We start from the raw sequence: 26,161 nt of genomic DNA, 5'->3' as shown, positions 1-26,161 counted from the left end.
TAGCTAGTTTAAATTTTAGAAACTATTGTTTCAGGAAAAAAGATATTTAATATAAATTTTATTTTTGTTAAAATTATGTTTTGTTATACATTCTGTTGAACATTTAAAAAAGGTATCTGACAGCAATACATTTTACTGATGGAAAATAAAAATAAAGCAAAATATCTCTGTATACATACCTCGTATGAGAAATTAACGAAACACTGCAACCGCGTGGCAAGAGTTCAGTAGGACTAGTGAAGATTTTAAATTTTTTAACCCGTTTTGTCCCAAATTTATATATTGAAATGATACAAAAAGTGGTTTTATGGAAAAAGTGGTATAATATATTTTCGAAATTAATTGTTTTTCTACTGTGAGAGCAATCAAAAAGTCTTTTTGATAGTTCAAAAAGTACATGCTCCTTATAATTCTAGATCTAATCAGAAATAACTAAATCTTTGTGGTATCTGAGAATCTTTTAATTCACCCAGATAAATGAAAATGCTGTAAAAAGTTTCCCACCACAATGAATGTCTTTGAAAAAAGGAACTGTCCTAAATATATGACGCTGGGCGTTAACCGGTTAAGGTACATGAATTATTAAATCATTTTAAGAAATGTAAAGTTAAATAAATAAAAAAAATACTTCTTCCTTCTACGTGACAAATAATGTGATAGAAATGAAGTAGTTCAAATTTAGAAACTACCGTTTCAGAAAATAAAATATATTTAATATAAATTTTAATTTTGTGAAATCTTTAAATGTTTGTTATAATAATTTAACATTTGTTAAAAGTATCTGACAGCAATATATTTGTCTGGTGGATACTGAAAATTAAAAAAAAGAAAATATTTCCGAATATTGTCTATTTCATTAAAATGGTTAGAAAAAGTTACATCTTTGTCTTTAAAATCTTTCTATAGTTGTGATAGTATTTAATAATAAAAAGGACTTTTTTTGAGTTCAGAAGATTTGTTGATCAGCATTCTTCTTTTAGATCTGAAAATTTCTTCTTTTTTAGTATCACTCTTGAACAGGCTTCTCAACAATTAAAAAATGTTTAATTATAAACACAAATATAGATAATTAGGTCTGTCTGAAAGCTCTGTTTGCGAAAATACGCTTATTATTTTCTGATATGCAAAAGGTGCATTTTTTCACTCTATAATGAATTACAATTTTTTTAATTAATTTTCTAATGCATTAGAGTTTTGACGGGAATCTTCATTTTTTTTTATAAAATTGTGGTAATAATTAACATTAAAAAGGAATTTTTATGTATTCAGAAAAATGGTTGATAAGCAATCTTCTTTTAGATGGATCCAAATTTGGATTAATTTTCTAATGCATTAGGTTTTTGACCGGAAATTTGGATATTTTTTTGTCGTTGAATTCAAATTCGCAATCGGCTTCACTCTACAAGATACAGTTTTTATTCTATTTAATAATATATTTCAATTTAAAATTTAATTTATGTGTCTCTTAAGAGTTCCCTCTTCTCTGCTACTTAGTAAGTAGTAGGAAGAAGGAGATAATTAATTTACGCTTACGATGTGATAAATTATATTAGTTTGTAATGCAAATAATAATCGATATTACTTTTTTCCATAACAATTGAACATTATTAATTCATAGGTACCATTTATCAGGCTGAAGTCGTGTTCTTTACAAAAGATATGCAGCGACGTCACAGGTAACTAAAATGTAAAAAGTGATAGAAATTTTATTATTTGATTAATAACACTATGAGATACATTTCAAATTGTTCTTGTTGAAAATTTATGGAAAATCATTCTCGGATTCTACTTTCAATAGTAAACTAGCTAGTTTAAATTTTAGAAACTATTGTTTCAGGAAAAAAGATATTTAATATAAATTTTATTTTTGTTAAAATTATGTTTTGTTATACATTCTGTTGAACATTTAAAAAAGGTATCTGACAGCAATACATTTTACTGATGGAAAATAAAAATAAAGCAAAATATCTCTGTATACATACCTCGTATGAGAAATTAACGAAACACTGCAACCGCGTGGCAAGAGTTCAGTAGGACTAGTGAAGATTTTAAATTTTTTAACCCGTTTTGTCCCAAATTTATATATTGAAATGATACAAAAAGTGGTTTTATGGAAAAAGTGGTATAATATATTTTCGAAATTAATTGTTTTTCTACTGTGAGAGCAATCAAAAAGTCTTTTTGATAGTTCAAAAAGTACATGCTCCTTATAATTCTAGATCTAATCAGAAATAACTAAATCTTTGTGGTATCTGAGAATCTTTTAATTCACCCAGATAAATGAAAATGCTGTAAAAAGTTTCCCACCACAATGAATGTCTTTGAAAAAAGGAACTGTCCTAAATATATGACGCTGGGCGTTAACCGGTTAAGGTACATGAATTATTAAATCATTTTAAGAAATGTAAAGTTAAATAAATAAAAAAAATACTTCTTCCTTCTACGTGACAAATAATGTGATAGAAATGAAGTAGTTCAAATTTAGAAACTACCGTTTCAGAAAATAAAATATATTTAATATAAATTTTAATTTTGTGAAATCTTTAAATGTTTGTTATAATAATTTAACATTTGTTAAAAGTATCTGACAGCAATATATTTGTCTGGTGGATACTGAAAATTAAAAAAAAGAAAATATTTCCGAATATTGTCTATTTCATTAAAATGGTTAGAAAAAGTTACATCTTTGTCTTTAAAATCTTTCTATAGTTGTGATAGTATTTAATAATAAAAAGGACTTTTTTTGAGTTCAGAAGATTTGTTGATCAGCATTCTTCTTTTAGATCTGAAAATTTCTTCTTTTTTAGTATCACTCTTGAACAGGCTTCTCAACAATTAAAAAATGTTTAATTATAAACACAAATATAGATAATTAGGTCTGTCTGAAAGCTCTGTTTGCGAAAATACGCTTATTATTTTCTGATATGCAAAAGGTGCATTTTTTCACTCTATAATGAATTACAATTTTTTTAATTAATTTTCTAATGCATTAGAGTTTTGACGGGAATCTTCATTTTTTTTTATAAAATTGTGGTAATAATTAACATTAAAAAGGAATTTTTATGTATTCAGAAAAATGGTTGATAAGCAATCTTCTTTTAGATGGATCCAAATTTGGATTAATTTTCTAATGCATTAGGTTTTTGACCGGAAATTTGGATATTTTTTTGTCGTTGAATTCAAATTCGCAATCGGCTTCACTCTACAAGATACAGTTTTTATTCTATTTAATAATATATTTCAATTTAAAATTTAATTTATGTGTCTCTTAAGAGTTCCCTCTTCTCTGCTACTTAGTAAGTAGTAGGAAGAAGGAGATAATTAATTTACGCTTACGATGTGATAAATTATATTAGTTTGTAATGCAAATAATAATCGATATTACTTTTTTCCATAACAATTGAACATTATTAATTCATAGGTACCATTTATCAGGCTGAAGTCGTGTTCTTTACAAAAGATATGCAGCGACGTCACAGGTAACTAAAATGTAAAAAGTGATAGAAATTTTATTATTTGATTAATAACACTATGAGATACATTTCAAATTGTTCTTGTTGAAAATTTAAGGAAAATCATTCTCGGAATCTACTTTCAATAGTAAACTAGGTAGTTTAAATTTTAGAAACTATTGTTTCAGAAAAAAAGATATTTAATATAAATTTTAACTTTGTTAAAATCATGTTTTGTTATACATTCTGTTGAACAATTAATAAAGGTATCTGACAGCAATACATTTTACTGATGGATACAGAAAATAAAAAAAGCAAAATATCTCTGTATACATACCTCGTATGAGAAATTAACGAAACAGTGCAACCGCGTGGCAAGAGTTCAGTAGGACTATTGAAGATTTAAAATTTTTTACCCCGTTTTGTCCCAAATTTATATATTGAAATTATACAAAAAGTGGTTTTATGGAAAAAGTGGTATAATATATTTTCGAAATTAATTGTTTTTCTACTGTGAGAGCATTCAAAAAGTCTTTGATGGATATAAAAGTACTTGCTCCTTATAATTCCAAATCTTATCAGAAAGAACTAAATCATTGTGGTAACTGAGAATCTTTTAATTCACCCAGATAAATGGAAATGCTGTAGAAAGTTTCCCACCACAATGAATGTTTTTGAAAAGAAGGAACTGTCCTAAATATATGACGCTGGGCGTTAACTGTTTAATAGTTACTGCAGCTGTTTTTCATCTATTAGATTTATTAAGTGAAATTAAAACATAATCTGGATTTTTTTTTAAAAGTGGTAGATTATTAAATTATTATTAATGCATTGTATAAAGTAGATAATTTAGAGCGGCTCAAACATTTTTTCTGTTACATAGTAGCAAGATATATTTTCTGGTAAATATACATAATATTTATATATAAGTGTTTGTGCTGCTATTATAGGCATTAAGTATATTTACTAGCTTCTAAAATTTCTTCAATTTCATAAAGGTAATTTTTTAAATTCATTCTTAATCTTCTGATAATTAAATTATATCAATTATTTATATTTATAATATTTTAAAAAAATCGAATATAAATATTTTTATTCTTTTCCTAAACAATGTAATGTTCCAAACAATGTAACAGTTAACTTTTTAATTCTATTCGAGTGTATAACTTAATAATTTGGTGTTAGCCGCAAATCCACTCTCAAAATTTATTTTTCTTTGAGCTACTTTTTTTTCTCCAACTACATAAATGTTTCGGTTGCAGGGTTATATTAAATTCTGCCTTTTTGGCAATTAATTTGTAGCCACATTATTTAGTATTAAAAATGAGGTGTTGGCTATATCTACCGATTACTCGCCAAATTTTGTATCTTTTCCCATAGTCATAATCGTCTGTTAACATCAACGCATTCACTGGTAATTTAAATTTCTTGGCTTTAGGTTTCAGGGATTTTTGGATGTTCTGTGGCTCCTCAGTTCAACCGTTGAAAGTGTTATGTTATTGTTGTCATAGGCCATTAAGGCAAGGGGTGATATTGTTCCTGTTTCCAAGTGGCGAAAAGTATAGCCAAGAATTCGACTTCTGTTTCACCCACACGTCACATCACTTTATAGGGCAGATTCATTCATTCATCCACAGATCGTCATTTTGACCTGAACCAGAGGACGATTAATCTCCAGTTCAGTACCCCCAAATGTTTAGTTTGTGATAGGAATATGAAGGACTTTGTTACTGGGCAGTTTTAACTTGCACCAGTCACTATTTACTACACGTCGACCGGCTGGAATCGAACTTCCATTCTCAAAAACGTGAGTCCAGTGTCCTGCCAACCCGACCTCGTTGAAAGTGTTATATAAAAAATCGATGCCTAAAAGAAAACCGAACTCTGTAAAAGAAATGCTAAATATTTCTTTTTAACATAATACTCTAAAATAAATTTCTCATGTTTGACGATTCGTCAATCTTTGAGTAATATTTCGTTAATTTTGAGAATCATTTCGTCACAAAATTGTTTTGTGACGAAACACCAACTCCTTAAATCTGTGAGGAAAATGTTTCCTTAACTCGAGACTCTATCGTAGTGCAGTGGGGGAGATTGTAATGAACTAGAATGAAGAAAGTAGAATAAAGACTAGATAATCAAAAATAAAGTGACGATTTAGCCGACCGAACAGAATGGTGGACAAGGAGTTGGACTCATACCATGAAGATTTGAAGTTCGAATCTTGCTTCGGGCATTTCTCTATGTCCATGTTGTGTTGTGCTGTCTATATTGATTTAATATTGAAAATCAACGCAGTGACTGGATCGTGTAATTTTGGCAACGTACCTGCCCGCGCAAGCGGGCACTAGACCTCTGATCTGAAATTTGCCCTAGGGCGACTGGTACTAATGGCATTGGAAGTGATGAGGATGGAAAATTTGGAGGAGTACGAGGCAGTAACGGCTCGAGATGGCTGCGTATGCAGTTATACTTTTGTTTTATACATCTATAATTTAAAATGAAAGTCATACTGGTAGTTACGATCGAATGATTAACCCCTTATTCTGTACACTCGAGATAATTCGAGCGGCGTTGTATTTTATGCTGCTTTAATTTTTCATATTAGAATTGAAAATAACAATGTGAAAGCTAAGAAAAAATCGTTTTATTGATATTTATCATTTACATAGGATTGTAGGCTCTAACGCTCATTTATTCAAGAATAAAATATACAGATATGCCAACTTGCACCGGACAGCAAATATATATTTTAAAATGGTATTTTATCAATTGTGATTCTTGGTTTAATAAATTCAATTTAGTAGATTTTTATCCACCACTATTTCTAAATAATTAGTACTTGTGTCGTGGTATACCTTCTAAAAAGCAAGCAAAAGTAGTCAAATATTTGCAAAATATGCTTTGTAGTTATTCACCATTTCTTTAATAATTATTTTGGCATGTCCGGAGCAGTTGGCATCTCTGAATATAACCTACAACAAAAGCGCAGTCTATCAAAATTGTTCACCAAAATAGAAGACAATGTTCTAAAGTATGTTTTTTTTTTACATTAAAAAAAAATTTTTTTTGGCCAATTTTTTTTCCAAAAAAACTTTACGTTAAAAGGGATAAATGGAAAAAAAAGTATCAAGAGTTTCTAACACCTTTTACATTTTTAGTCGCTTGTTTTATCCCTTCATTGACAATATGTTATAATTGCGCTAAGGTTGTTTGAGCCACGAGCAAAATTTGAATCGAATAGCCATTTCTGGGTTGCCTTAACCGGCTAACGCCCAGCATCATTATTCTTTTTTCAAAGGCATTCATTGTGGTGGGAAACTTTTTTCAGTATTTTCATTTATCTGGGTGAATTAAAAGATTCTCAGATACCACAATGATTTAGTTATTTCTGATTAGATCTAGAATTCTAAGGAACAAGTACTTTTTGATCTATCAAAGACTTTTTGAATGCCCTAAGAGTAGAAAAAACAATTAATTTCGATAATATATTATACCACTTTTTCCATAAAACCACTTTTTGTATCATTTCAATTTTTAACTTCGGGACGAAACGGGTTAATGAGGAGGAGAGCTTTCTAAGCTCCGAGTCATCTTGAAAGTCACTGTCTCAGTTGTTCTGAATTATTATTTTTTTTTATAACAGTTATAACTCCTGAAACACACTATAATAAACAGAAAAACTTAAGAAGCAATTTTTCTCGACAACATAAAATTTAAGTTTTGTGTCACAGATCCATCTGTTTTGTTTAATTTCCCCTTGCATTTCTTTTTTTTATTGAATAAAATTCTTTAAAAACCATAAATATCAATTATAACTAATTAGGTACATTGGGTCTGAGATTAAAAATAAAATGTCAAACTGAATAATTGAGACTAAATTTTCAATCATTTATCATTCAGCACTGGCACGGAAAAATAAGGCTCAAAACCTGAAGAAAAAAAAAGTTTCACTCTTTTACTCATTTATAAATAATGAATAAAATATTTATTTATTTACGTTCGATTTTAACTAACTGCAAACCAATAAACTCCTTTTGTTGGTTCATTTCCATTTCCTACGAAATGTCCTCATTATAAATAGATTACTTGAGTTCGAACGACAATGGGGTCTTAAATGTGAGTTAACGCGTCTTCTAACTTGAAGATCCGTACTCATTAAAACGCATTATCGTTGAAAACTTGGCGATAAACTCAGGATTTGGCGATACTGGTAAGTCTTTCCCAAATGTATTAACAAGTTTATGAAATTTTCCCCATCAACGTGTACTGGGTTGTGAATAATTGCTGTTTGGGTAAGCACACAAGGAAATGAAGCGCTTTTGGATGTCTTATCTGCCAAATACAAGTGAACGTGTTTATTGGAATAATTTAAAATCCTTCGAAAGGAATTTAAAACATTCATTTCGGTGTAGTGGTACTAATTGATTCTGGAACTGGAGTGACAGTGTGAACCGTAAATAAAGGCTTAACGATATGAGAGCTGTTTTCGACTAATTTAGTATTGATAACAGCTAAATTAAATTATATTTATAACTGAATATATTATAATAATGTTAGTTAAGCGAGTTTTGAATGTAATGGGAAACGCGCTACTGGATTTTTTATTAACGATCTCTATTTTTCTTTAAATAGCAAATATTCAAATAACTATTTACATGGACATAATGTTCGTATATTTTATTTTATAAAACGTGTTAAACATTCGACCCTATTCTGAGTTTACGACTATCAATGTTCAACCACGTAGCCTTGTAATTTTAAACCCAATTAAGAAGAGAAAGGACCACCTGGATCAAACATTAGGAAAACAAGCTGTAAATAGCTAACACGAACTTACGTTGCTTGGAGAGGAAAACCACCACTGTCCGACGAAAACGCAAATTCTAACCATCGATCCGTGTACCACTGAGGATATTTTTATGTCAGTACTGTGGTCGATTCATTCCGGGAGCAGAATTCGTATTTGAGATTCGCGCCTGGGTCACCAAATTGAAAGGTAGGTACTCATGAGCCACCACATTATTTTTATTCAGACAGTGTTATAGATAAGCTACTACTTATATTTTTCTTATAAGCAAGGATTTACAAATCCCAATCGCAACGATGCCTGAAATACTTTGCCTAAGATATACTTATCATTGAAAAAACTTTATTAGTTTCCAAAATTAGGATGGAAAAAGTATTTCGAGCGTTCAAAACAAGACGCCCAATATTATGAACCACCAACACGTGAATAATGATGACAAAACAGTTTTGTTATAAGAGACTCAAAGCAGAATTGAATAAAGGGCTTCCGTAGTGTACAGAAATATATCCTGCCTTGATTTGTTTCGTTTTGATCACCATTTTTACCATCGGCTACCGTAGTTTCTTATCTTTCATGTTTTAATTTTTATTTCTTTTCCACTTTTTCCGTTGGCTACTTTGCTCTTTTTTTTAATTCAAATTTGTTTTGCTTTCATCATTTACGTGTTAACCGGTTTTGATCATGGGTGACTTGTTCTGAGTGCTCTTTCCACCTTAATTTTTAAAGCTAATCTATTATAAGGTGGAGAAGAATATTTAGTAAAACTGCTTAATCTTTTTAGGCACGGAAAATCTATTTTGATAATTGATGAAATGTTTGTGTTAATGTGCAATCTTTAACCCCTTGGGGACGGGTGATTCAGAAAAGCATTTGTACAAAATCAGAATCAAGTTGTAATTAAATAAAAAGCGGTAACTTAAATGTAGTCGTTGCTAATTTGACAGACTTACTTTGCTTTTACTTTAATTATTGTTAGTTTAATCATATATATAATCAATGTTAATTCAAAGTATAACTAAATAGTTTTATTTTGAACAAAGTAATGGTGAATTAAATAAATCAAACAATTATAACTCCGCCCACAAATAAACTGCTAAAGAATTACTTTGATTACCAGTTTTATCTTTTTATCCTGATTGATACAGTTTCATGCTGTCACGTATTTGTGACAGTCGGCGCGAAAGGGTTAAAGGATAATAATTGGACAGATACGGCTCATGAGAGAAAGCGTCTCAATGAGGCAACAAATGGTCAAATCGTACTATTTATAGACTCCCGACAACCACAGTAGAGACATGAAATAACGAAACATCCTTAGTGGTAGACGGCCACCTAATAAAGTTTCCCAAGGAAGGTTTTGGTTGTTTCCCGTTTTATGTAATGAAAAGGAAAAGTAGTTTCAGTCCAAAAATTACTCATGAAAGCGACTTTTTTTCAATATTTCACCCCGGATATTTTACCATTTGCTTCACCCTTTACCTTCTGAGTTGGGTTCAAAGTTTAATGTCTACCACAAATAAATTTTGTTACCCGTTATTACTCGGTTATTCAACGCTTATGACAAAAAAATATTATTTTAACTCAGATTTTAGTAGTTGTAGTGGTAATTTATTAACGTCGCATTAGAGTTACACTATGGACTATATGTGATTGTCTGTGAAGCATCCCAGAGGATTATCCGAAGACAGACCATCACAATTTTAATCCTTTGCAGAAGGCATGGTACTCTCTCTCTCCGGTATCTTTGCTCGCGAAGTTGTGTACCTTACGGTAGAATTGTTTAACGAGACCAATATCGCACGCCCTCGGTTCCATCGCAAGCTGATCAAAGTGGTCACCCAACAGTAGCCAGCTATGCTTGACTTCGGTGATCTTCAGGGAACCGCGTCTTAACGATCAGTTCACTGCGGGGCGTAACTCACTGAATCTTCGATCGTTATTTTTTTAATGCATATATAAGGCAAAAAAGTGATATTATTTTCTAACGTTAATTATTTAAAGTTAGATAAATAATAATTGTAAGAAAGACTATTGAGCTAAAACAATTTAGATACATAATTTTCAAATTCGCGTTACGCTACCTTCCGAGGCAACTTTATCTGTTAAGTTAATTAAAAATAAGTTTCTGCCTCAATTTTCAAAATGGAAATGTCTTTTTCCTTCGCTAACTTCACTTGTGCTATTGAATTAAGCAATATATGTGCATAAAACAGAGAAAATAATGCCGATCTACGTCTTTTGTTGTCTGTAAACGGTCATAGGGAAATCTACTTACACGAAGTCACTTAAAAGTAACTCTTGTCATTACACTTTACATCGCACAGACAATTTTCTCGATTGTTTAACAAATCTCTATCTAATTTTTAATGATAAGTGACAGAAGCTTTTTAGTTCTTTAAAAGTTTCGCAAAAGGAAATATTGTTTTCAGTTTTCAAAACTAAGTTTAAGTTAAAATAAATGCTGAGTAAACTACATAAATGATGATGTTTCATCTTAAAGTAGCCATTATTTTTGAAAGTCGAAAGTTGTCTTAGTCCAAGGCTTTGAAGTATTGATGTTTGAATGAATTTAAAAATATAGGTTAAGGTAAATCAATTTGGGTGATGTTCTTTATTCTATAAATTCTTAAAACTTCGAAATGCAACAATGATTATTAAAAACGTAAGAAAAAAAAATCAAAATGGACATATTTCATTTTCAAAAATTACGGGTTTATGTCAGTATAATGTGTTTTGAAAGCGTGTTTAAAATAATTTAACTACAATTTAATTTTGACGCTCAGATGATTTGCCTTTCTATTGCTAGGTGTTTTGCTATTACCATTTTAGTGCATATTTTCATACTCTTTGTAGAAAATGTAATTTAAAAAAAAGTCATAAATTGGATCATCGGTATGTCATCGGATCATCCTCAGGGATGTTTCCCAGACCGTCGCCAATAGCCCATTGTTCCCAGCTCTAGTGCGACGTAAATGAACTATTACTAGTACTGCTACAATTACGAAGGCATCAATTAGCAGTTTTTTTTACTCCTATTTTCTTTTATTAAGCAGTTAAAACCACAAATAAGTGTTTTTTACATACTCAGATTTGACTGTAATTTAACAGAGGCTTCAGAGCCAACACTCGAATCTTTTTCTTTGCCAAAGCCAATTAGTCTCAATTATTATATCATATCAGCAGAAGAAGAAGTGAGCATACCTACCAACATTCTTTCGTTTCGAGAATGGATTTACCAAGCGGTAGTAAAACAATTACCGAAACACTATCTTCCTCAAAAATATATTTATATTTTAATCAGGTTGAAATTCGCTGTCGTAAACTGCGGAAACAATTAATTGGTGCACCGGAGTACCTGGCTTCTATATATTTGTTGTAATTATTTATATGTAGTGGTGGTCAAACTCATTTATAATTATTAATATAATTCAAAAAGTTTAGTGAAATTTGCTAGCACTTTAAATATGAAAAAAAAATTCTTCCGGGAAAACCGGAAGAGTTGGCGGGTATGAGTGAGATAAAATCAAGAGCAGCTCGTAGACAGGCCCGTAACCAAGAGGGAGGGGGTTGGGACAACCCACCCCCCGAAATTCTGGAATTCAAACTATTTAGTCTTTCTTTGAGCCTCTCAGTAAAAAGAAAAACAAAAACTGTCGAATCAAACCTTTTATTAACTAACTTTATTAAGCATACTTCGGAATATTCTGGTTTGTCCTAAAAAAGTAATCGAAAAATTTTCTTCTAATCCCCGTAGCATATCTTTGTAAACTTTGTTTACAAATTGATTATAATTATTATGTAATATTAATTGAAAAATAAGTATTATGTAGTATTTTTTAATTACTAGTTTAAGTTTTGCAAACAACAGAATAAAAAATATTTGTTTCAACGTTTTTCACCTACTTTGCATGTCTGAAACGGTTCTTGCTTCTCTTACCATATCCCCCCACCCACCCCGAAAAAATATCCTGGCTACGGCCTAGATGCTATCTTGTTTCAGTTAGTGCTTTTTGTATTGAGTAGAGAGTGGTCGACATAAGTGTCTTAAGAGAATAGATGACATTAAAGCCGTCAAGTATTTTACAGTAGAGTTTGACCATTCTAAGCGCTTTACGCAATGAATAATATATAAGAAAATATTCACTAAAAAAAGTTCTTTCGTATCAAACGAATTTTATTTGTTGGCATGAATAAGATGAGAGGTATATAGTAGATGTATTCTCATCTAATATCAATTTAAATAGAATGTAATCATATAAAACAAAATCAAGTGTATTATACTTTATAATCAGCGTTTGACCAGCTGTATTTAACCCTTTCGAGCCGACTGTCACAAATACGTGCCAGCATAAAACCGTATCAATCAGGGTTAAAAGATAAAACTGGTAATCAAAGTATTTCTTTAGCAGTTTATTTGTGGGGGGAGTTATAATTGCTAGATTTATTTAATTCACCATTACTTTGTTCAAAATAAAGCTATTTAGTAATACTTTGAAATAACATTGATTACATATATGGTTAAACTAACAATAATTAAAGTAAAAGCAATGTAAGTCTGTCAAATTAGCAACGACTACATTTAAGTTACCGTTTTTTTATTTAATTACAACTTGATTCTGATTTTGTACGAATGCTTTTCCGAATCAACAGTCCCCAAGGGAATAAAAATCTAACCATAAACGCATAAGGTGAAATTAACATTAGGAAGACCAAACTTTCAACCGCTCTCTCCTGATTAAACTATTAGAACCAAAATTATCAGATTGCGTCAACCCCTATATTTAGGATCTAAAATCCAAATATGTAACAAAATACATGTTTGTTAAGAGAAACTGCATTTTTGTATCGAATTAACTTAATAGTCAATACTAATTAGATAGCCCATTAGGATTGGTATTAAGTAAGTGAAAATCCGATCATTAGAACAAAAGTTATTCAGGGGGATATCGTTTTCATTTTGCGCATTGTATATATTTCCTTAAAAATGCATAAATTATATTTCATTAAGCGTATATGTTTCAACAAAAATATCAATTATAAACGATGGCAGATGTCAATATCAAGCAAGGAAAAAAAAAACTTAGAATACGAAATAATATAAAACAACAATTTTTACAACAAAAATTAGCATTTTTCTTTATATTTTTATTCATTGAAATACCTGCAAAAAATCGTGGTATCAAAAGCCAATCAGGTTCGACAAGCACGCGTGATGGCACTTCCAGGTAAGGTTAGTTAAAATCACTTCTTTTTTGAATTGCAAGTACCCAAATCGGGATTAATTCAAAATTAAATTGTTATTTCCTTGTAAACGTATGCTAGGAATGATTTCACTTAAAAATTTAATTTCAGTCTGAACGATTTTCTACTTTCTGAGTAAGAAAATGTTAAGCATAAGGGATACCGTTCTGGCCCCACAATGTTTACATCAAAAATAAAATAACAATTATGTTTTTTTAATGTGCTTTCTGAAATATTTCATTTGTATTTAATTTAAAACACTAAAATTAAACGGCTGTTTACGTGTTAAATAGAATGTTTTAGTAAAAAATACGATTTCTCCACCAACTGTTAGTTCCGCATTATCTCGGTTAGGTTCTAAGTGCGTAGTCCTCTAAATTTTAAAACAGCAGGAAAAATCCATTTGTGCTCAGATAAGCTACCCATAAGAATCTACATGGGCTCCCCATGTAAATTATCTCAAGAAAGGGATAAATGGGATACCCATATATATTGATATGGTCTTCCGATAAAAAAATATGGTTAATGGTTAAAAATAAAATTCAACGTATGATACGCATCTATCTACAAGACTAATAGATAGGAGTTGATGGGCATTTCATGTAGATCTGCATGGGTGAATATTTATGGGATTTTCTATGTGTTTAGAAAGAAGAATAAATCGAAATCATAGCTGTAATTACGATTGAATAATTAAATCAGCAAAAACGTATTAAGCTTCGACAATTATCAGTCGCCTGCCATATCCCTATATGGTGGACGAGAGAAGAATATTTGTATTTTAATAATATTCACCAAAAGATTCAGCATATAGTGAATCTTTTAAGTATTTTTGATGCTGTAAACAAAATTCTATTAGGCTTCTTAAAAAATAAAATAATATAATGTGTATATTTTTTAAAATACTGGTAGATTTGAAAAATTGCAATTATTTTGTAATTCGTTACATAGATAAAATCAAGAACAGCTCTTAGATGCCAACTTGTTTCAGTTAGCAGTGAAATGTTTTCGACTGAAAATATCAAGGTTTATGTATTGAGTAGAGAGTGGTCGACATAAGTGTCTTAAGAGAATAGATGACATTAAAGCCGTCAAGTATTTTACAGGAGAGTTTGACCATTCTAAGCGCTTTTCTCAATGAAGAATATATAAGAAAATATTCACTAAAAAAAGTTCTTTCGTATCAAACGAATTTTATTTGTTGGCATGAATAAGATGAGAGGTATATAGTAGATGTATTCTCATCTAATATCAATTTAAATAGAATGTAATCATATAAAACAAAATCAAGTGTATTATACTTTATAATCAGCGTTTGACCAGCTGTATTTAACCCTTTCGAGCCGACTGTCACAAATACGTGCCAGCATAAAACCGTATCAATCAGGGTTAAAAGATAAAACTGGTAATCAAAGTATTTCTTTAGCAGTTTATTTGTGGGGGGAGTTATAATTGCTAGATTTATTTAATTCACCATTACTTTGTTCAAAATAAAGCTATTTAGTAATACTTTGAAATAACATTGATTACATATATGGTTAAACTAACAATAATTAAAGTAAAAGCAATGTAAGTCTGTCAAATTAGCAACGACTACATTTAAGTTACCGTTTTTTATTTAATTACAACTTGATTCTGATTTTGTACGAATGCTTTTTCCGAATCAACAGTCCCCAAGGGAATAAAAATCTAACCATAAACGCATAAGGTGAAATTAACATTAGGAAGACCAAACTTTCAACCGCTCTCTCCTGATTAAACTATTAGAACCAAAATTATCAGATTGCGTCAACCCCTATATTTAGGATCTAAAATCCAAATATGTAACAAAACACATGTTTGTTAAGAGAAACTGCATTTTTGTATCGAATTAACTTAATAGTCAATACTAATTAGATAGCCCATTAGGATTGGTATTAAGTAAGTGAAAATCCGATCATTAGAACAAAAGTTATTCAGGGGGATATCGTTTTCATTTTGCGCATTGTATATATTTCCTTAAAAATGCATAAATTATATTTCATTAAGCGTATATGTTTCAACAAAAATATCAATTATAAACGATGGCAGATGTCAATATCAAGCAAGAAAAAAAAACTTAGAATACGAAATAATATAAACCAAGAGTGGCGCTAGACTTAGCCCGACAGGGGGTCAGCAATGCCCCGACAGGGGGGCTAAGATAATTTTGAAAATAAGCAATAATTTTTAATATACGAAAAATAATTAATATGACATAGACATATTTGTTCTGATAAAAAATTTATAATGATTCAAATATTAACAAAGAGAAAATATAAAAGTGATATCTGAATAAATAAACAATATATGCACATCCATCATAAGATTCTACAGTGTTCTCAATTAAATATTCTACTCAAACAATGCAACTCAAACAATAAAAAATTTATGCACAACTAGAAAAAATTCCAAAAATTCGAGCTTACTACTACTAATGTTTAATTCCGTAGCCTTGTAATTTTGAACCTAATCCAGCAGACAAGAGAACTCCAGGATTAAGTAGTGGAAGAAATTTTTGCATTCGTAGAGGACGTTTTGATAACCCGCATTTGAGTTACATGGAGAAGAAAACCACGAAATCCTCTTACGGTTAGTCTGATACCAAGGGAACTCTAAGAAATGATCCGCTTACCACTGAGGATATTTCACGTCAGCACTGTGGTCGGTAAAAGCCGGGTGTGGAATTCATATCACTCAGCCATCACTGGGATTCGAACTCGGTGCACCTCATTCTGAGGAGAATGCTCTATCCCTTGAGTCCAACTTTATTGAGTAATAACTCTGCGGCAGGTACCAATTTTCCAATTTTATTGATTGGTACGAATTTTATTGATTTACTTAAATTTAATCACCTTCAAAATGTAAATGATAATTCAATCGTAATTTTTGTAGAAAAAAAGGGAAATAAACCGGTTTTTCCTCTAAACCTGCAATGAATGCAGAAGCAACCACGAGGGTTAGTGAGTAAAATGAACAGGTAGCGGAGCCTTCCAGTTCTTTAAATAATTGTTAAATTACTAGTTATTAACATGCATACTTAAAAAAATACGAAAAACATTTTTCAGTATTAAGAAATAATAATTAAAAACTGCCATCAGCTGGAATAGAGCCCCCGATCTCACAGTTTTGTGTTAGATTTCATAATCATCAGCCCCAAATATACAAACCTGCCTTGCGGATATTTTTGAAAAAATTTTTTTAAATTCAATAAATTAAGTCATTTGGATACTTAACATTCTTGAAAAATGCTTTCCAAATTGATCAGTTCATTTAGAAGTAAACCATAATTCGGCTTATCTTATTCATTTTCAGCTTATGTATATACACCAAAAATTATTCAAAACTAGATTAGATATAACTCAAGGACTGCAAACTTAACTGTCGGATATAAAACCTTATTTAAGATTGAAAATGGTAAAACGAGGAAAAATCTACATTCCTCGAATTAAATATTTTAAAAATAGTCTGTTTTTAGGTTATAATATTCGTAATTACCTTAATAAACTTTAATCGTAATGTCGGGGTTCCGCCGATGGAAGACATTTAATATATACACACTAACGCTTTATATCAATTAGTTTTAGAATTACAATTACAGAATAATTATTATAAGATTATTATAGAATTAATAATTATTATAGAGTGAAAGGTTTTAAAAGACAAATATTTCCCATGCAGCAGAGATAAGTATTAATTACGTGAAAATAACGTTAAAATGCCACAAGGTTTAGAGCAAAAAAACGTTTTTTCAAAGCGTTTTATTTACGATTCAAGTGGTAGTTTAGAATTAGTTAAAAAAACGTTAATATTTGGGCTGTTTTTAACGTAAAAATGACGGATTTTTGCCTTTATTTTGACCAAGGTGAATTTCGTGACCAATTTTTCACGTGATTTTAACCAAGCAGGTTTCTTTTTTAACGCATATTTTACGCTTTTTTCACCAACTATTTACGTTTATTTTTGGTTCTATAAATTCGTTTCTTTCACCATGAATAATTACGTGTTTTTAACGCTTATTTTTATTAAAATAACGCACATTTAACGTTATTTTAACCAAAATACAAACGGATTTAATCCGTACAATTTACGTATTATTATCAATATTTTTTACGTTTATTTTGAGTTAGGTGAATTAATAAATTTTTCGCGTAAATTTAACTAAATTAATTTCAATTTTAACGTAATTTTAATTTTTTTAACTAAGAAGGGAAGAAACCATTCCGTATTTTAATGTTTACGCTGCACTAATTACACTAAAAAATATAGCATTTATTTTTTATTTAAAAAAAACTTTTAATTCTTATCAAACTAAAACAAAGCAAAACAGCCAATATTAATGCTTTTTTTTAAGAATTCTAGAAAAAGCTTTTTGTTTTTAATCTCACACTTTTTATAAATTTTTACAATTCAAATTATAACTCAACGAATATGGAATGCAAATCTTACTACCTCTTCACAGCAACATACTAGTTTATTTACGAAGTTTCATGTCTCTCAGGAATTTTTAAAATTTTTCATGCCTAAAAGTTTGTAATATAAAGAATTGTAGGAGAAAAAATTACTCAATACTTACATGATTTTCCAAACCCCTATGGAAAAAATATTATTTTTTTTAGTTCAAATTAATAATTAAGAAGTCTACTGCTCTCCTTAAATCCATGTTTCCAAATTGCTTGCTTGAAATTATCTACTCTTCTAGAATGCTTTTGGGTTATTTTTTTTTTTTAAATGCATATTTTTTAGTTTTTAGCTTGAAAAATTTAACTAAAATTTACTTTAACACACACACGAAGTAAAAAAATATATATATATTAACCAAATTTACCATTTGATTTGTTTACTTACAAAAATTAAAATTTTTCTAAGTCATATGTTCGTAAAAATTACAATTTTTAATCCAGAAGAACAGTTAACTTAATAATTTTAAATACAGAAAAAAACATTAAATCAAATAAGATTTATTAAGTTTTATTTATTTTACAACTATCATACAATATACAGATTTACAATTATAACACATCGCCACAGATCAGAAATATATCTATTCATAACTTCTTCCACCCCGCTGTTAGTATCACCTCTTCACTGCAATGTACCTGGAAAACAAATAACTATTTTAGCATGTGAAAAAAAAATATGCCGGACAATAATATTAAAATGTTTCAACCAACAGTAGATTTCTAAAACGAAGCAATACTGACTAGATAAAATACAGAGTTAAATAAAATGTAAAAAAAAAATTATTAAAACTGTTTATTATTTTCATGGAATTTCTACTAAATATATATCGATTGAGTACATCCAAATATTTAGATATAAGAAAATCTATTTCACAAATTTTAGTCACATATTACACGACAAAATGACATACATATACAGCACAAATCTGAATTAGAATAGTATTTCATAAACTTTTTTATCCTAGCTAAATCTTACATTGAAGCCAGCAGTAAGTTATAAACAAAACATAAAATTATTTTTTGTGTGGCTCAGAGGAGAACTCCTCGAGGCTTTTAGTCTGGTGTTGTCGGCTGCTATGGTAACAAGTAAGAGCACATTTCTAATGGGGGAACAATGGAGAAATAAAGGTGTCAATTGGTTTACCCCCGGTGATCTGAAATCAAGACAAAACTATTCACAAAACACCCCTATTTGAAATGACTTTTTCTCATAACCACAGTACTTGCCACGACACGTGCCTGTTGTCAGGTGAAGTTCTCCTAAAAGTTGCTCTATACTTTCTGTTTATTTACTTATCATCAGAATTTTATTTTCCTCTCTCATTTTTTTCTTGCTCTTTCCTTAGCTGCAATTTTCATTCCTCTTCAGAATATTTTGCAAGAACTTTGTAGTTCAGAAACACAATTCCATTAGTTTCAGTTATGTAATTTTTAATTTCTCATTTATTAAAACAGTAAAAATACTATGCCTTTTAACACAAACAGTATCTTTAATATACAAAAGGAGTAATTTTAACAAATTCAGTAATTTATTAAACTATATATTATTTAGTTCAAGTGAAGAATTACATTTTACAATTGCCTCTGTTAATGCTTTTTTAAACAAAAAATGGTTAACTTGAAAGTTCTTTAATTACTGGAAAATCACTGCTAAGACTTAACACTTTACTCCAAAATACATTAGAAAGCTGTTTGGAGATTTAGAAATTCATTTCCACAACGAAATTCTTAGTAATGGTGGGGCATTAACTTCCAGGGTGGGAAAAATAGGTTCTGTGTTCCTTGACCCTAGTGTGTTACTATCAGGTTGCTTGGAGGCAGTAAATACCTTATTTGTTTAAACCACTTTAAAAGGACAGGATAAAAAAATTTAAAAAAAAAAAAAAAAAAAAACTTTACACACAAAACACAGTTTTTGGAGAAATATTTTAATAAATATTTTGTCGAAAAATTTGATAAAATGAAAGGAACACAATGGTGTTAGTTAATTGTAGCAACATGACAGAATGTTTGGAGTAATGCAGTATAGCAATTTTGGACTATAGAAACAATTCGGAGGAACAGCTTTAAACTTAAAATTGTTTAACAAAATAATAATTTTAATCTTGGAACTAATTAGAAATTATCGTTCTTAATGCTGCATATATATATATGATCAAAACAAAATTACCAACTTTCCACACCCTTGCAAAAAAATTAAAAAAATATTTTTTTGAACAAGTTTAGAGCAGATATATCAAAAAAAGCTTTAACTTATTTAAAGATGTGAAAACAAATATATATTTTTTTGTCAAACTGTAATTCATATAGTTTGTAGTAATGATAATTTCCATTGCATGAACTACTTAACTTACAAGATATATAAGTTTTCTGCAATATTAGACATTTAACATAAATTTTACTTAATAGTTTTTGTTAAAATAAAAAGTTTGAACATAAGTATGCTAAATGTATACAGTATAATGCAAGAAATTATAATAAATTAATGAAGACTAGTCAGCCTAACTCTTTTAGAAAAAAGTAAGCATTTTTTGCAACCTTGATATACACAATGAATCGTGTTTTAAAACATTTTAATCATGAATACTTTAACACCAAATAATAAACACAAAAACATTCACTTGGTAAAAATAAGATATTTAGATAAAAGATGTTTTCAAACAGTATGAAATCAAAAATTTTTTCATTTAATGTAAGCATTATAATATAGTGCAGAAGTTATTGAAAAAAAAAACTTTATAAAAATAAAAGTGATTATTAATATTTCTTTTATTGTGATGATTATTTACAAAATGCAAAGAAGCAAATAAAGTGTGTGTTTTCCCACCAACAAAATATGAGAATATCACCCATAATGTGATACTATGATACTTTATAAAAATAAAGTATCATAGACAGATATATCATATAAATAGAAAATATCATAGGTATAGTCATAGATATAAAATCATTGATTAAAGTTAACAATATTGAAAGTTCAATTTCTCATATGCGGAATTGTAGAAAACTGCATATGTACACAAATAAATAAATAAATATAAACATATATACAATTGGTTTTTTTTAAAATTAAAACAAGGATAATTTGAAATCTTGTGGCAGAATGTTTTTGAACTATATGCGACTAAACTCTCCAGCACTAATATCTAATTGCAAAATACATTTAATACAAACAAACACACATGTTGCTAATTTAAAATGGCTAATACGCTGTGTTAACAAAAAATAATAATAATGATTTTCTTAATTTAACACGAAATAATTTTTTTTTAATATTATGGGTGATATTCTCACATTTTGTTGGTGGGAAGACACACTTTATTAGCTTTTTCGCATTTTGTAAATAATCATCACAATAAAAAAATATTAAATATCATGAAATCCGTAGTAGCAATTGCCCCCCCCCCCCAAAAAAAAATATATATGATGTAATTACGTAAATTGGACTCCTCAAAAGCGTGTTACACTTTCAAATTAGGTTGTAATAAATAATATCGTATAAAAAAATATTAGATTTAAAAACTAAGGAGAAATCAACATCTATAACTTCCAAAAATTAGATAGAATTTCAAAAAAATAAATAGATAGCCTTAAAAAATAGATACTCAAATGCACGATTCGAGTTTTCCATATTGTTTAAATATATCAAGATGGTTAAGAACCAAATGAAAATCAGTATCAATAACTGCCGAAAATATCATCGAAACGTTACGGTGATTTATGATATTATCGGTGAAAATTGAGTGTGCCAAAAAACTGATTATAAAAATGCATGATTCAAATATTGCATGTTCAAATATTTCTGTAAAAAAGAAATGCAATATTTTCTTCTTTTCAAGAGAAAAATCCATAGCTGCCAACCTCTAGTTATAAAAATGCAGATGATAGACAAGAAAAATGCAGAAGGCTCGCAACTGCATACTAATTACTAATAAATTTATTTTTAAAAAAATACTCCCCCTTTTTTTAAAACAAGAAAAGGTAAAAAAAAATTTTAAAAATTTTGACCAGCTACTTGAGGGTACTATATTCATTTATTAATTCTTGATTAAAGGGAAATATATAAAATTTTAAGACATATTAAAATTAGTTTAATTACACTATAATAGTATGCACTATATATAAACTCAATGGAAATTATGGAGAAAGAATTACATTAAAAAAAATTTTTTTTGCAAAGATCCTTTAGTAGCACCTTTTGCTTTTACTAAAAATTCTTTCAAAACAATGTATTTCTTCTTTAGACTTAATTATTAAAAGTTTTTTGAGCAGACTGCTCATCAGACATTGATGAGCAGAATTGAGTCCTAGTTTTTTTACCACAGAAAACACCCTTTCGCATTCAGCATTGCTGTGGGGTATAGTCAATACAGTCTGACTTAAAGAAAATACTAGCTATCGGGCGACCGGGTAAAATGCAGAAGATCTTATCTTCTAAGCATAAAAGCAGAAAAAAATAGCTAAAATAAGTAAATATGCGGATAGCTTCTGCAAAATGCAGAAGGGTTGGCAGCTATGAAAATCTCTCTGCAAGAACTATATAAAATTCTGCAACAATGTCGCCGTGTCGCTCCGATTCTGCCACGGAGATTTGAAATGCTGAGCAATTTGTATAAATCTTAATTCCCCGAGAATTTCCAATTGATGTTGTTTATTCCTTTTATAATTCATTTGAATGTTTGCCAAATGTTTGGTTTGCCTCAGCCTTTAAATGATTCATCATGTATGATCGCTGAAGAATTCATAAAAGCAAAATAGAAGTTTCAGAATTTGTTTAAACTTATCGAGGACTACGAATAAAAAGACTAATTTAATGCAGATAAAGCACATATTTTTTAAGTGCCAGTGAAATAAAACATTGGAACAGCAAATATAGTGGAGGTAAAAACAGTAACAGTTTACCATTCTACTTGATACTAACGGTGAATCTTACACCAGAAATTTTTATTATAAATTAGTTGAATAGTGCAAATGCTGATGATTGTGCATCAAATCATTAGGATTCTACAGTACATGCAAAATATATTTACAATATATGATAATTCATTTTAAGAGACAAGTTTTTGAGTACTTTTATTTGTTGTTATTGAAGCATGGGCAGCCTATGTAAACAATTTTTAATTACTATTTTTAATATCAGTAAAAGTTATTTGAAATAATTTTTAACAGTTGATTTGTTCATGTTTATAACTTCAAGAAATTTTTTTTACCCATTTTTAAGAACAAGAAAAAAGGAAACAATTCAAATACAGTTATTTCTTTAGACATACTTAATTCAGGAACCTTCAAATGAGACTTGATGGAGCTTCATACTCAAAGCCAGATCTTTACCAAAGATCTTCCTCAGAAGTACATCAATAGATTATAAAATAGAAAATTCATGCAGTTAATACGTTTAAAAACACAGAAATTATTCAAACATATTTTGTTTTGTTCATACGGGCACATTTATTATTCAGAACTAGAGAGGTAAGGAGTAATGGTTTGGCAGAATGTTAGCTAAATAAAATGGTGAAATGCAGAATATATATTTATAGTAAAATTTTTTTTAAAAAAAATTCATTAATAAATATTTTTTACGAATAAATAAGTTTATTTATAATTAGAAATTACTCCATGCTTATCTATATTAGTGGAATGGGCTAAAGGGAAAACAAAAAATTAAACAAGAAATACTTATAAAAAAACTAAAGTTATAAAGTAAAATAGAAAGAAAAAAAAATATCATAATTGTTACAACAAAGCTTCTATGCTAAGAATAATATTTTCTCCAAAGCAGTATCCATAAAGCAACATTAACTAAAATATAATCTATTTGAAATATGTTATTAAAATGCTGTGTTACTAACAAAAACAAAAGATTATATACAAATGTAAAACAGAAAAATCTATTTTAATTCTCAAAATAAAATTTTAAAGCTTTACATCTCAGCTTTCCAATTATCATATTTTCCAGATAAGAATAAAGTCAATAGAAACCTTCTTAATTACTGTGTCATACACTTAATAAAAACAAAGTTTTTTAGAAATGTAAAAAGCTAAGTAAAAACCAAGACAAAAATTGTTTAAAAGAAAAATCTAGCAATAAAAATTTCAATTGAACTTTTTCACCTACAAGGGGTCTGTCTACGTTTTTCTGAGAGGTACCTATTTTGTGAAAATTTAGATATAATTTGTGAAAAATTAAAAACTATATTAAAAAATCAACACAAAAATATGGATTTATCGTTTCTTAAGGAATACAAAAATAAAATTATAAGAAAAAGTATTTTGTGAAACTACTGTTTTTCCTAAAGTTGATTTTGTGAAGGTACCGCTAAACGGTAGTAAATCCGGCCTAGACAGACCCCTGCCTAGGCATGTTTTTAGAATACAGTAACTATAAAAGAATTAAAAAAGTTTTAAACAGCAATGTAAATTTAAATAAAAGCTTGAATAAGAATAATTCTAAAGATAATTTAATATTGAAAATTAGTGCAATTATTTTCCTTATCGTGTTAACTGATAAATTTCAAAAACTGTTTCAAAAATAGGAAGAAAAATTTCCAGTAAATGTTCAACTGGGTGTTTTTTTTTTTTTTTAAGATATCATGTTGCAAAACAAATAGTCAAAAGACTATTTTGTCCATGTGAGATTTTCTCTTGCAATAGCTTGTAAAGACGATACTTCCACGACATTTTGGCTGAAGAACCATCTGCTATAAACTCTTGTAAAATTTACACCAATCAAGCGTGTTTAACCCTCGGTTCTTTAAAAAAGTAAAGTTAAAAGAAACTGCCATGAATCACAACTGCTACTACTCAACTGTTTTAAAAATGCAACAACTAATAGTTTTAATACTTTATAAGACAATAGTAGGTAAGTAGATAAGACAGCTCAAATTAATAACAATATGACAGGACTGTTTCACACATAAAACTTGTCTCGTCTTGGCTAATAAAAATGCCATCTCGTACTGAGTAGGCAAAACAGAAAGAAAAATCTGCCGGTGAATAATCACTATATCTTCTAAGCAACTTCCATGCAGCAACCAGGAGGAACTAAAAAAAATTAACGGACGGAGATCAACTTGAAGAGTATAACTCGTAGCTACATTTCGCACACCTTTACATATTCTTTTAAAAAGTTAGCAGTTGGCATAACTGCTCACAATACAGAAGTAACCCTAATAGGGGATTAAAAGTTTAATGAGTATTTCTATGCTGTTACCTATGGCTAAATATTCATAAACTTCCAGCGATCCACGAAAAATTAAATATCTCAGAATGGGAGTAACTCAAAGAATATAAGTTGTAGCAACCCTCAGGAAAACTTCTACTACATACTTCTTTTTAAATTTTTGCAAAGTACAAAATCTTATTTTTTGTTTTTTGCTTCAACATTTTTAGTTGGCACAAACTAGTTCAAATAGGGAAACATCCCCTTTTATTTGATTCATTAAATCAGGGGATAAATGAAATGAACAACGGCAGAATAATCAGCACATGTTGGCAACTTCTGGTATCGGAGAAACTGAAAGAAAGAAAAAAAATCACAGAAAGGGACCAACTCGAAAGATATAACTTGTAACCATCTGGCAATCATTTATGTTTTTTTTTTTTTTAAAACTTCAAGTTTACATCTATTTTGTAGCTTGGCTATTGTAGTTAGTGCGACAGATTAAGATACGGAAATATCCCCTAAAATTAGTGAAACAGAAAAATTTACATTATAAATCCAGTTAAAATTCTTTTCTACTCTGGAAAATTTGTTTATCATCACCTGTGGCAGAATAATCAACAAGTCTTGGTAACTTCCAGTGGCTATCATCACAATGAAAACAAAACATGGGTAGAAACTCAAAGGGTATATCTTGTAGCCACTACCCCCTGGCAAACCTCTACATGTTTTCTTTTTTAAATGTATGCAAGTTTGAAATCCACAATAGTAGGTGCAACAAATCACAGATGGAAAATATTTCCTCTACTCATATTTTGGTGTGTGAAGTCAACCATGATTAATAACATTTAAGTATTATCTTCAGAATATTGCTTATAATTGTTACTTTTTGTTAATTGTTATTTATTATAGCAACAAAATTTGCCAGGTGAATAAAATAATGCAGCATTAATTTAATAATTTTGATAATTAAAGCTTTAAAACGGAAATTTTCTTTACATAAGATCGCAACTAGTTT

General features: G+C 29.2%; 1 long non-coding RNA gene across 1 annotated transcript; it reads right to left on the bottom strand.

Annotated features, from left to right (window-relative positions):
- Nucleotides 1-18,476: 18,476 nt before the first annotated feature.
- On the bottom strand, nucleotides 18,477-24,909 carry LOC147810698 (uncharacterized). The gene is made up of 2 exons (XR_015432944.1): nucleotides 23,255-24,909; nucleotides 18,477-18,620 (listed from the first exon to the last, which is right to left on the bottom strand). It is a non-coding gene; the product is annotated as an uncharacterized LOC147810698 (long non-coding RNA).
- Between the last annotated feature and the right edge of the window lie 1,252 nt (nucleotides 24,910-26,161).

The sequence above is a fragment of the Parasteatoda tepidariorum genome, chromosome 4 (genome assembly GCF_982258835.1).
Source record: "Parasteatoda tepidariorum strain Cologne lab strain chromosome 4, Ptep-v5.0, whole genome shotgun sequence".
NCBI lineage: Eukaryota > Metazoa > Arthropoda > Arachnida > Araneae > Theridiidae > Parasteatoda > Parasteatoda tepidariorum.
Note: the sequence above shows the minus strand (reverse complement) of the source record. Positions and strands in the feature narration are given on the sequence as shown.